Raw genomic sequence first — 10,051 nt, forward strand, 5'->3', positions numbered from 1 at the left:
AAGTGTTTGTACTTATATGTATTAAACTTACTTTTACTTAGACGATAAATTTAAAAGTAGATGTGTGTTCTACACCCAACTTGGTGTGTTCATATTCATAGTCCTTCGTCCTTACTATCATGCTAGAATGTTGTAGCCTAATACATCTACTAGAATAAAGTAGTGTGATTAAGTCGTAAGCTCTTGTTCCTGCATATGTTGGATAGCTGATAGTAACTCAACTTATTTATTAAAATTTGTGTTTGTTTCAGGCACCTTCTTAAGACTTCTCTAGGGAAAACAGGGAATGGGGGACCAAAACATGTGCATGAGCGAGATTTAGATATATTTTAAAGAAATGTAGTAGACTAGCACTAATACATGGATCTGTTCAATTGAGAATATGATATATTCTTGGGTGTTTCTATAATACAATGTGCTTTCTTTGTGTTTGTCTGTTTGATGGGAATGAGGTTTTATTAGCATTTGATATATAAGCTACCTATTGTGTTATAGTTGACTCCATACTATTAGCTTTGAATGGCATAGTCTTGTTATGTCTCCTATAAACATTCACATGATACTCATGCACACCAACAGTGCACCACTTCAATGAACTTCTATCTTACCATTCTCTTCCGACTGTAATGTAAGTAAAAGTAAAGTAAGATCCATTTTACCCTTTTCAATTCCTTTGTTCATTTTCACAGTTCTACACCAGAGTAAGTTTCATGATATTTCTAGGTTGTTAATGTACATGCTATCTAATTAGCATAATTGTTACACGAGTTTGGCATCCTCTAAAGTGTCGATGTTGCAACTCTAATAGATTTTTCCTCTAGTCAAGGTTGGCTAATGCATTTAATAATATGTGAAGGAAAATTTGAGTTTGATTATGCGGTTGGAATCGAATGGGCTAGGAGTACCTTAAACAACCTATCAATATAGTTTTTGTTCATGCTTGTCCTATGATGAAACAGAAAATTTAGAAAACCTCTTCAACATCATGTTTGGATTTTTAATTTGTTTTTGGTGGGCTGCATATTTTGAAATGAAGTAGGAACTATAAATAAAGTTGTTCAAACTTTATTTACAATATGTTGAAAACTTGAAGAAACATGTGCGAACTTTGGAATTTACCATTATATTATTGAATATGAAGATTGTTAGACAATGGTTGCTAACATGATCTTTTCCTGTAGTTTAGCTGATTCATGTTAATTTGTTGGTCATCGTGGATTTTTAGGCAACAAGTTTTTTCAGTGTTGTAGTGTTACCAAACACATTTCAGTAAGTTGTGTATCAATACATAGCAAATATGACTTTCAATAATTGATTATATATCCAATAGACATGGTCATGTCATATATTTTCCCAAATGCAGCTATTTAGATGTGTTATATTGTTGTTTCTCCAAACACAACCATGTGAATCAAAGTGATATAGATAGCAGGTGGTTTTGAGATGTCACGGTGGTAGCTTTTGGTGCCTTGGTTGTGGGTGGTGATGAGGTCGGTTCTCATGGAGGCTTGTTGTGGAAGTGGTTAAGGCGATGGCTTAAGGTTGATGATTGTAGAGAACAATGAAGAGATTTGTTGCATGAGGTAGGGTGGTGACCTTCATAATTATATTGTAAAATTATCAATCTTGATTAGTTAATGGTTCTTGTTGAATCTAGCACCAAAGGAAGGTTTATATGAGAAATGTTCTCTTTTCCTTGGTTAGGATAATGTTAAGCATTGTAGAGTAGCTATTGACACCAAGTTTGTCTATGTAGAAACAGAGAGTAACATTTTTGCTGCTCAAAATTTGCAGGTGATTCAAGCACTTGAGATTCAATTTAAACCATTCTTTCTATATAAATTGTAGTTGAGTTATGAATGATTTTCATCCATTCTCTTAAATGCATGGGATGATAGTTCCAAATAGTTGATGCAAGTAATTATATGTTCTAGAATAGCTCTTTTATGATACTATTTTAAATAACAATTTTGTAACAAATCAAGTACATAATTGTTTTTATTATTAGAGTTAATGTTTCTGGTCTATTGCCCATGTTTTCAAGAGACCACCTTGAGCATTGCCATTACCTTTATCTGCTATTGGAGGGGTCATCATTGTGGGTCCATGAACTATTCTGAATGATAAAAAAATTATTCAGTCTGTTTTGCATTGTTATGGTCAATGCAAGAAATCAGAGAGAGAAGCTTGTGCCGTAAATGGGGAATGGACTGTTGTTGTACTCCATAACGGTCGGAAGTAAATGAGTGATGCCGAAAGTGAAGTGGTTGTGAGCTCTGTTGCCCAACATGTTGTGGAGTATAAAATGACCAAAAAGAAACATAACAAAGTGGAATTATGGTTGCTTAGATATTCACGAACTTATCTTAGTTTAATGTTTTGTAATTTGATTTATAAGATTGATGAATGTTAGACATTTGATAAATGTATAAGATTTATTTTTGCTAATGGTATAATACTTTTATTACTATTATTATTAGCTAGCAAACATTTAATTTAATTTAAAGATGGTTTGACAATAAGTGTTTTGGGATCATGAGAGGAATATGTATGAAAATAATTGAAATTATGACTAATTTAATTAGCCACGGTTAGATTGTTATAAATTAATTAGTATAATAACCTTGAATGAAGTCACTAATTCTAAGCCCATTTGCCACGAACAAGCTGAGGCAAAACGAATAATTTTGCCACGGTTTATAGTGTGGCAGAGTAATATAGACTGTGGCTAAGCTAATGTTACCACATGCAATGGAAGTGCCGCTATAGTACACTTTAACCGTAGCTAATATTTCGCAATGCCATTGTTAACTACTGTTGTACTGACCGTGGCCAATATTCCTTACCACGGTTAAAAAGAAAAGTAGATTTACTACTTCACAATAGTTCACATTCACAATCATCCACTTAAAATCACCTATTTTTTCTTCTGATGTTTCAATATTTTATATCTTCCTAGTTCCACCGGGATAATGTTTCTAATTAATTGGTCTTTGTAAGACTAACTTATTGATGTTCATTGATTTTATCATGGCATCCAATAGGTTCTCTTTTTTGTTTTGTTTTTATAATAGGTTCTCTTTCGCTGTAAGTCTTTTATATGTCCAAATTTTCTTATTTGACTGAAAGATTGGGTTCATTACAATGTGAAGGCCATCACAATACACAAATTCTTTATTGATTGTTCTTGAGTTCTTCCGTTGACTTTGAGTCTAAATTGGTTCCTTACATGTGTAGATAACCATGCATGTACTCAACTACTATTTGACCATAAAGTTCTATAACTTTGTCACTTGTCACCGTCACCCAATTGGCCAAACAAACCAAAACTTCCTTCTAGCCGATCAAATTCCAATAAATAATAAAAAAAATATTAATTTATATTTTTATAACTTTTTTAATAAAATGTTACTTTTTAATTGGTTTAAAATACCATATAAAATGAGACAAGTGATCTCAATGCTTCCATATGCATCATCCTCCAACTAAAATAATAAGAAAGACTCATTTACATTATACCTTTTGGCATATACATACTAAATGATGGCAAATATAACAATTACAACTAAGTCTTAATCTTACTAAGTAAGATTTATTACATGGATCATACAAAATTATTATGTTCTATTATAAATCATGTTCATCAATAAATCATTAATATTTAAGTCTTTCTTGTTCGTTTTACATATGGTTTTTGATCTTAGGAAGCTTTGATCTACTCTCCTTAGGAGGCTTCTGCTGGTATCCTCCACACATGTCCAGATCACATAAGGGGTGATTCTATCACACTTTCTACAATAGGGGCTACTCTAACTTTCTCTCTAATGCATTCATTTCTAATCCTATCTTGTCAAGTTGTACACTCATCTAACGCAACATTCTCATCTCTACTACATTGACTATATTTTCTTGTTAACATTTTATTGTTCAACTTCCAGTCTCATATAACATTACATGTCTTATAATTGTGCGACAAATCTTTTTCTTAAGCTTGAGTGGTACCATTTTATCACATATGATATCTGAAGCACATTGTCATTTCTTCCAACCAGCTTGAATCCATTGTCTTGTATGATTGTCCCAAGATACCTAAATCTAGTTACTTGTGATATGATATGATCTCCGATCTTTACCTCTACATTAGGGTTAGTCCGCCTCTTGTTAAACTTACATTCCATATATTATCTACTTTGACTTATACAAAACTCATAAGCTTCTAAAGCTTGTCTCCATATTTCTAGCTTATAATTTAATTATTCTTTCGAGTCTCCCACTAAGACAATATCGTCCTCAAAAATCATGCATTATAACACTAGTTATTAGTTCTTCCATTGACTTTGAGTCAAAATTGGTTCCTTACATGTGTAGATGACTACTGCATGTATTCAACTACTATTTGACGATAAAGTTCTATAACTTTTTCACTTGTCAATATGGATGAGTATGAATCGGGTTGGGAAGGGTTAAGGCTTGTCCTTACTTGACCTTAAATATTGGTCGGGTAATTTTTTTGAACTCGGACCTGGTTCTACACCCAAAACTAACACAACCCTAAATATCGACCGAGTCAACTTTTAAACTCGAACCTGACCCTAGACCCAATTAAATATAATGTATACTCATTTTAGATAAAGTTTTCTCAATATTATTTATTATTATGAAAATGTAATTTGATATATAAAATAATATATGTATATATATTATTAATCATGTATGTATGATGAAAAAGTTAGAGAATCAATGATATTTTCAATAAAAAAAGGTGTCATTATTCTATACACATTTGAATAGAGACACATAAAAATATGATGAGTGAGTGACCGAGGGACAGGTCGGGCTGGGTCATGCTTGATCCCTACCCGACCCTAAATATTATTCGAGTCACATTTATAAACCCGAACTTGGCCCTAGACTCGATGAGACCCGACCTTATTCAGGCCTGATCATGATTGGGTCATACCGGGTGAGCGGGTAGGGTCCAATCCTGCTCACCCCTACTTGTCATTGTCACCCCAATTGGCCTAATTAACCAAAACTTCCTTCCTTCCGAGGGATATACAGAACAAAGATAACATGCCTATAAAAATCATTTCTTAATGTTTCTAGCCAATCAAATTTCAACAAGTAATATAAAAATGTTAATTTATGTTTTTATAACTTTTTTTTTTAATGAAATGAGACTTTTTAATTGGTTTAGAACATCACACCAAATAAGACAATTGATATGCATGCTCCTATAAGCATCATCCTCCCACTAAAATGACAAGATTCATTTACACTATAGCTTTTGGCAAATATATACCAAATCAAAGTAAGTATAGCAACTCCAATCAAACCTTAATCTTACTTACATCTCACTAAGTAACATTTATTACATGGATCAAACAACACTATTATGTTATATCATAAATCATGTTCATCGATAAATCATTAATCTTTAAGTCTTTATTGATCGTTTCACATATGGTTTTTGATCTTAGGAGGCTTCCATCTACTCTCTTTACGAGGCTTCTACTAGTAACCTCCACACATGTCCAAACCACCTAAGAAGTGATTCTATCATACATTCCACAATATGGTTCACTCCAACTTTCTCTCTAATGCATTTATTTTTAATCATATCTTATCGAGTTGTATACTCATCTAATGCAACATTCTCATCTCTGCTACATTGATTATATTATTTTGTTAATGTTTTATTCTTCAACTTTCAGTCTCATGTAATATTGTATATCTTATAGTTGTGTGGTAAAAGTTTCCCGTAAGCTTGAGTGATACATTTTTATCACATAAAATTTCTGAAGCACATTGTCATTTCATCCAACTCACTTGAACCCATTGTCTTGTATTATTGACCCAAGATACCTAAACCTAATTACTTGCGGTATGATATGATCTTCGATCTTTACCTCTACATTAGGGTTTGTCTGCCTCTTGTTAAACTTACACTTCATATACTTTGTCTTACTTCGACATATACGAATTTTATATGCTTCTAAAGTTTGTCTCCAAATTTGTAGCTTCTCATTTAATTATTCTCTCGAGTCTCCCACTAAGACAATACCGTCCACAAAAAACATGCATTGTAATATTATTTCTTAGGTATGCTTAATAAGCATATCTGAAGCCAATGTAAACAAGTAAGGGCTCTATGTTGACCCTTGATATAGTTTTGTGGCAATAGGAAAAGCTTATGAGATCTTGTTTTGTGTTTTCACACTGGTCTTGAACCCATTAAATATATTAATAATTACTTGAATGTAGGCAATTTGAACATCCTTCTTCTCTAGAGCTTTCCACAAAACCTCTCTAAGCACCTTATTTCACGTCTTCTTCGAATCAATGAAGACTAGGTGCAAGTCCATTTGGTTCCTCCATAATCTCTCCATCAATCGTCTTACCAAGTATATAGCCTCCATAATTGACCTTCCCAACATAAAACCAAATTGTTTTTTTATTAATATAGATCTTTTTTCTCAACCTTTTGTCCAATCATCTTCTCTCATAACTTCATAGTATGACTAATGAGTTTAACCCCTTATAGTTTGCATAATTTTATATGTCGCCCACGTTCATATGAATATGGATTAAAATACTTCTACTCCACTCATCTGTAGACATTATGATCTTATTAAACAATTTTGTGAGTAGAGATGACAAAATGGGCTACCCAACCTGTTTTGTCCGTGCCCAGAAAAAACTAAGTGAGTGTGGGAATGTTCGCATTGTCTTAATGGACAAAATGACATGTCTTTCCCGTTTTAAAATGAGCTAAAGGGCAGGCAGGCAGCCCACATGCAATGGTGAATAATTTAAATAAAAAAAAATTAAGTAAAGCAGTTGAAGAGAACAAAATTTAAAAAAAAAACTTTGATATTTTATATGATGTTTACCAAATCATATTACATCATAATTTTTTTGATACATTAAATCACATTACAACATAACTTATCTGAATTTTTATATTTTTCCCCTTGCATTATGTCCGTGGGCCGCCACATTGCCCAATAGAAATGTCGGCGATCTTAGTGGGCAAATGGGCCCAACAAAACGTGCAAATATATAAAATTTGCATGTCATGCCCTCAAAAAATTGCAGGTTATGCAGGCGGACTAGCAAGAATTACCTATTTTGCCATCTATATTTGTGTGTCATATAATACTTTGCTCTCCTCTCCTAAAACTTTTCAAGCCTCAATAGGTGTATTATGTAGTCCAATTATTTTATCATTCTTTATCATTCTCAAAGCTTCTTTCACCTCTAACATGAATTTTATTATAAGAAGCATATTTTCAATCCTCCTTTGTCGTGTTTAGTCTATCATAAGCAAATAGGGAAGAATGAGAACCACTAATTCAATATTAATATTGAATAACCATTTTAATGTATTTATCACCGAAGCACTAAAATGATATATTAGTATTTTAAAGTAATAAAATACGTATTTACCATTATAAGAAGAGTGTAATATATATGCACTATTAGTATAAAGATTTACACACACTCATTATATTATCTACCATATATTTGGATTACCTTTTTAAAAAGTTAATGATGATTAAATATAAATATTGGATGATATAATAACAGCGTATAAAACATATATATTGTAAGTGCATACATTTTTCTGCTATAAAAATATCTAACTAAGTTTTAAAAATGTTCCAACATGATACTCATTTTCAATGAAACTCCTATTGTTTCATTTACACTATCATGTGTTATAGATTTTATTGGGGATGTTTGAAATATATTATTATATGAAATCCCATATTGTCTAGTATTAAAATAGAATAGAGTATCAATGTTATATATTAGACCCAAGTCCCTTGTTATAATGTGCACCAGATATAATCACCAAATAGAAACACCCCATGAGAAAGTGGACCCATGGGTGTGCTAGGGTTTGTAATCCTTAATCTCTAATAATATATTGGTAGCCGCTCAACACTCCTGGGGACATCGACACAATTGACTGAACCCCATTAACAAATTCTATTGTTTCTTCTCTTCTATTTAATCTTATGCACGTTATTTGATTGTTTATGGCCAACGCTGCGCAATGGTCGCTTCCGCTGCACCAATAATTGGTATCAGACCCAATTGGTAGATGGCTCTTAACCCAGACGTTAGATAATGGCTAAAGAGGGCGAAGGCGTGATGACTAGACAAGGTGCATCAAAGATATTAGCAAAGATAGAGTAGATGAGTTTAAGGAGAAGAATAGTCAAATACAAATCCTTATTCTCTAATAATATATAGTGGTAGCCTCTCAATGCTTCCGGGAATGTAGGCACAATTGGTCGAACCGCGTTACCAAATCTCTTGTGTTATTCTCTTTTCTCTATAATCTTTAGATATGGAAGATTTAAGGGCTTCTAGGAAGATTCTTGTGATGGATTCATAGAGATAAGGAAGCTAGAAAACTATGGCTCTCCCAACAAAGCTATGTTGAAAAGGTCTTAGAGATATTTGATATGAGCAATGCTAAAGTAGTAAGCACTCCATTGGCAAATCACTTCAAACTTTCCCTAGATCAGTGTCCAAAGACAAAGGAAGAGAAGAAGTACATGTCAAAAGTTTCATATACTAGTGTAGTGGGTTGCTATATGTATGTTATGGTTTGTACTAGACCGGACTTGGCACAAGTAGTTAGTCAAGTATGCAAGTACATGTCTAAACCAGGGAAGCAACATTGGAAAACAATCAAATGGATTTTCAGATATTTGAAGGGGACTACAGGTCTCGGTATCATGTTTGGCAGTTAACAGAGTAAGCCTTCAGTTAGTGGTTATGTTGATTCGGACTATGCAGGAGACTTGGATGAAAGAAGGTCCACAACAGGGTTTGTCTTCATCCTTGTAGGTGAACCAATTATGTGGAGATCATCAGTTCAGTTTGTTGTTGCTATGTCCACAACTGAAGCAGAGTACAGGGCAACTGGTGAAGCTTCTAAGGAAGCCTTGTGGCTTATAGGGTTGGTAAATGAGTTAGATATTTAGCAAGGTGGAGTTCCGTATCATTGTGACAGTCAAAGTGCTATCTTCTTGGCAAAGAATAAGGTGTATCATGCTAGGACCAAACATATTGATGTGAGATTTCACAAGATTAGGGAGTTGGTTGCTTGTGGGCAGATACTATTGCAGAAAGTTAACACTTTAGAAAATGCAGTTGATATCTTAACCAAACAAGTTACCATGGACAAGTTCAGGCATTGCCTGATCTTGCTGAACATTCACTGATGCTAGACTTTGAGTGCCCCAACCCAATGGTGGAAGATGGAGATTGATGATATGCGCCAAGGTGGAGATTTTTGTGAAATGGCTCATATATCTAGATAACAACAATACTAGTTATGGGCTTGGGCTGATTGATAAGTGCCAAACATACCTAAATTTGATACACTTTTATGGCACTTATCTTAACCATAATTGAGAAAAACCAACTTAAAGCAATACTTTTTGGATAAAATATCACAATCTTGTATATTTGTGTTTGTATTTCTTTTTAATGTGTTTTGTAGGATTTAGAAATAAAAAGAAAAGAGAATAAAGAATCATGGTCCAAGAAGAAAAAGAAGTCAAACTCAAGGTGCTCAAGCAGGCAGCTGAGCGTGGACCAAGCCACGCTGAGCTGACCTGGACACCAGCCCGACTCAGTCAAACCAACCTGGCACAGACCAAGTTGCTCAAGCAGGCAGCTCATAGGTGGCAGGGAAAAATCTATAAATAGGGAGGCATTTCCTTCATTCAAAACAAAATCATCCCTTAAAAATCTTCTTGCCTTGAAAATATTCTTCCCTGAAGTGAAAACACAATTCTCTCTTCTTGTTCTTAGTTCATAGAAGCTTTTGTAAGTAAGTTTTATAGTTTTTACTTTACAATTCAAGAGGATAAAGGAGAAGGCAAATGAGATGCAAAAATCCACTTTGTAATCTCATTTGGAACTTAAAGCATCCAATCCTTGGATGGATGGCTCATGCTTCTAACAATTTCATTTGAAAGTTGATTATGTATTTCTTCTTCTTCTTTTATTCTAAATTTGAATTTTA

At 33.5% G+C, this 10,051-nt stretch overlaps 1 long non-coding RNA gene across 1 annotated transcript in view; it reads left to right on the plus strand.

The window, feature by feature from the left end:
* The window catches only part of LOC109343507, a 16,501-nt gene continuing 8,813 nt past the window's right edge, over positions 2,364 to 10,051 (plus strand). The window contains exons 1-2 of the long non-coding RNA XR_002107222.1: positions 2,364 to 2,376; positions 8,599 to 8,601. This is a non-coding gene — a long non-coding RNA (uncharacterized LOC109343507). The remainder of the gene's footprint in view (positions 2,377 to 8,598; positions 8,602 to 10,051) is intronic.

This window comes from Lupinus angustifolius, chromosome LG03 (assembly GCF_001865875.1).
Source record: "Lupinus angustifolius cultivar Tanjil chromosome LG03, LupAngTanjil_v1.0, whole genome shotgun sequence".
Classification (NCBI taxonomy): Eukaryota; Viridiplantae; Streptophyta; class Magnoliopsida; order Fabales; family Fabaceae; genus Lupinus; species Lupinus angustifolius.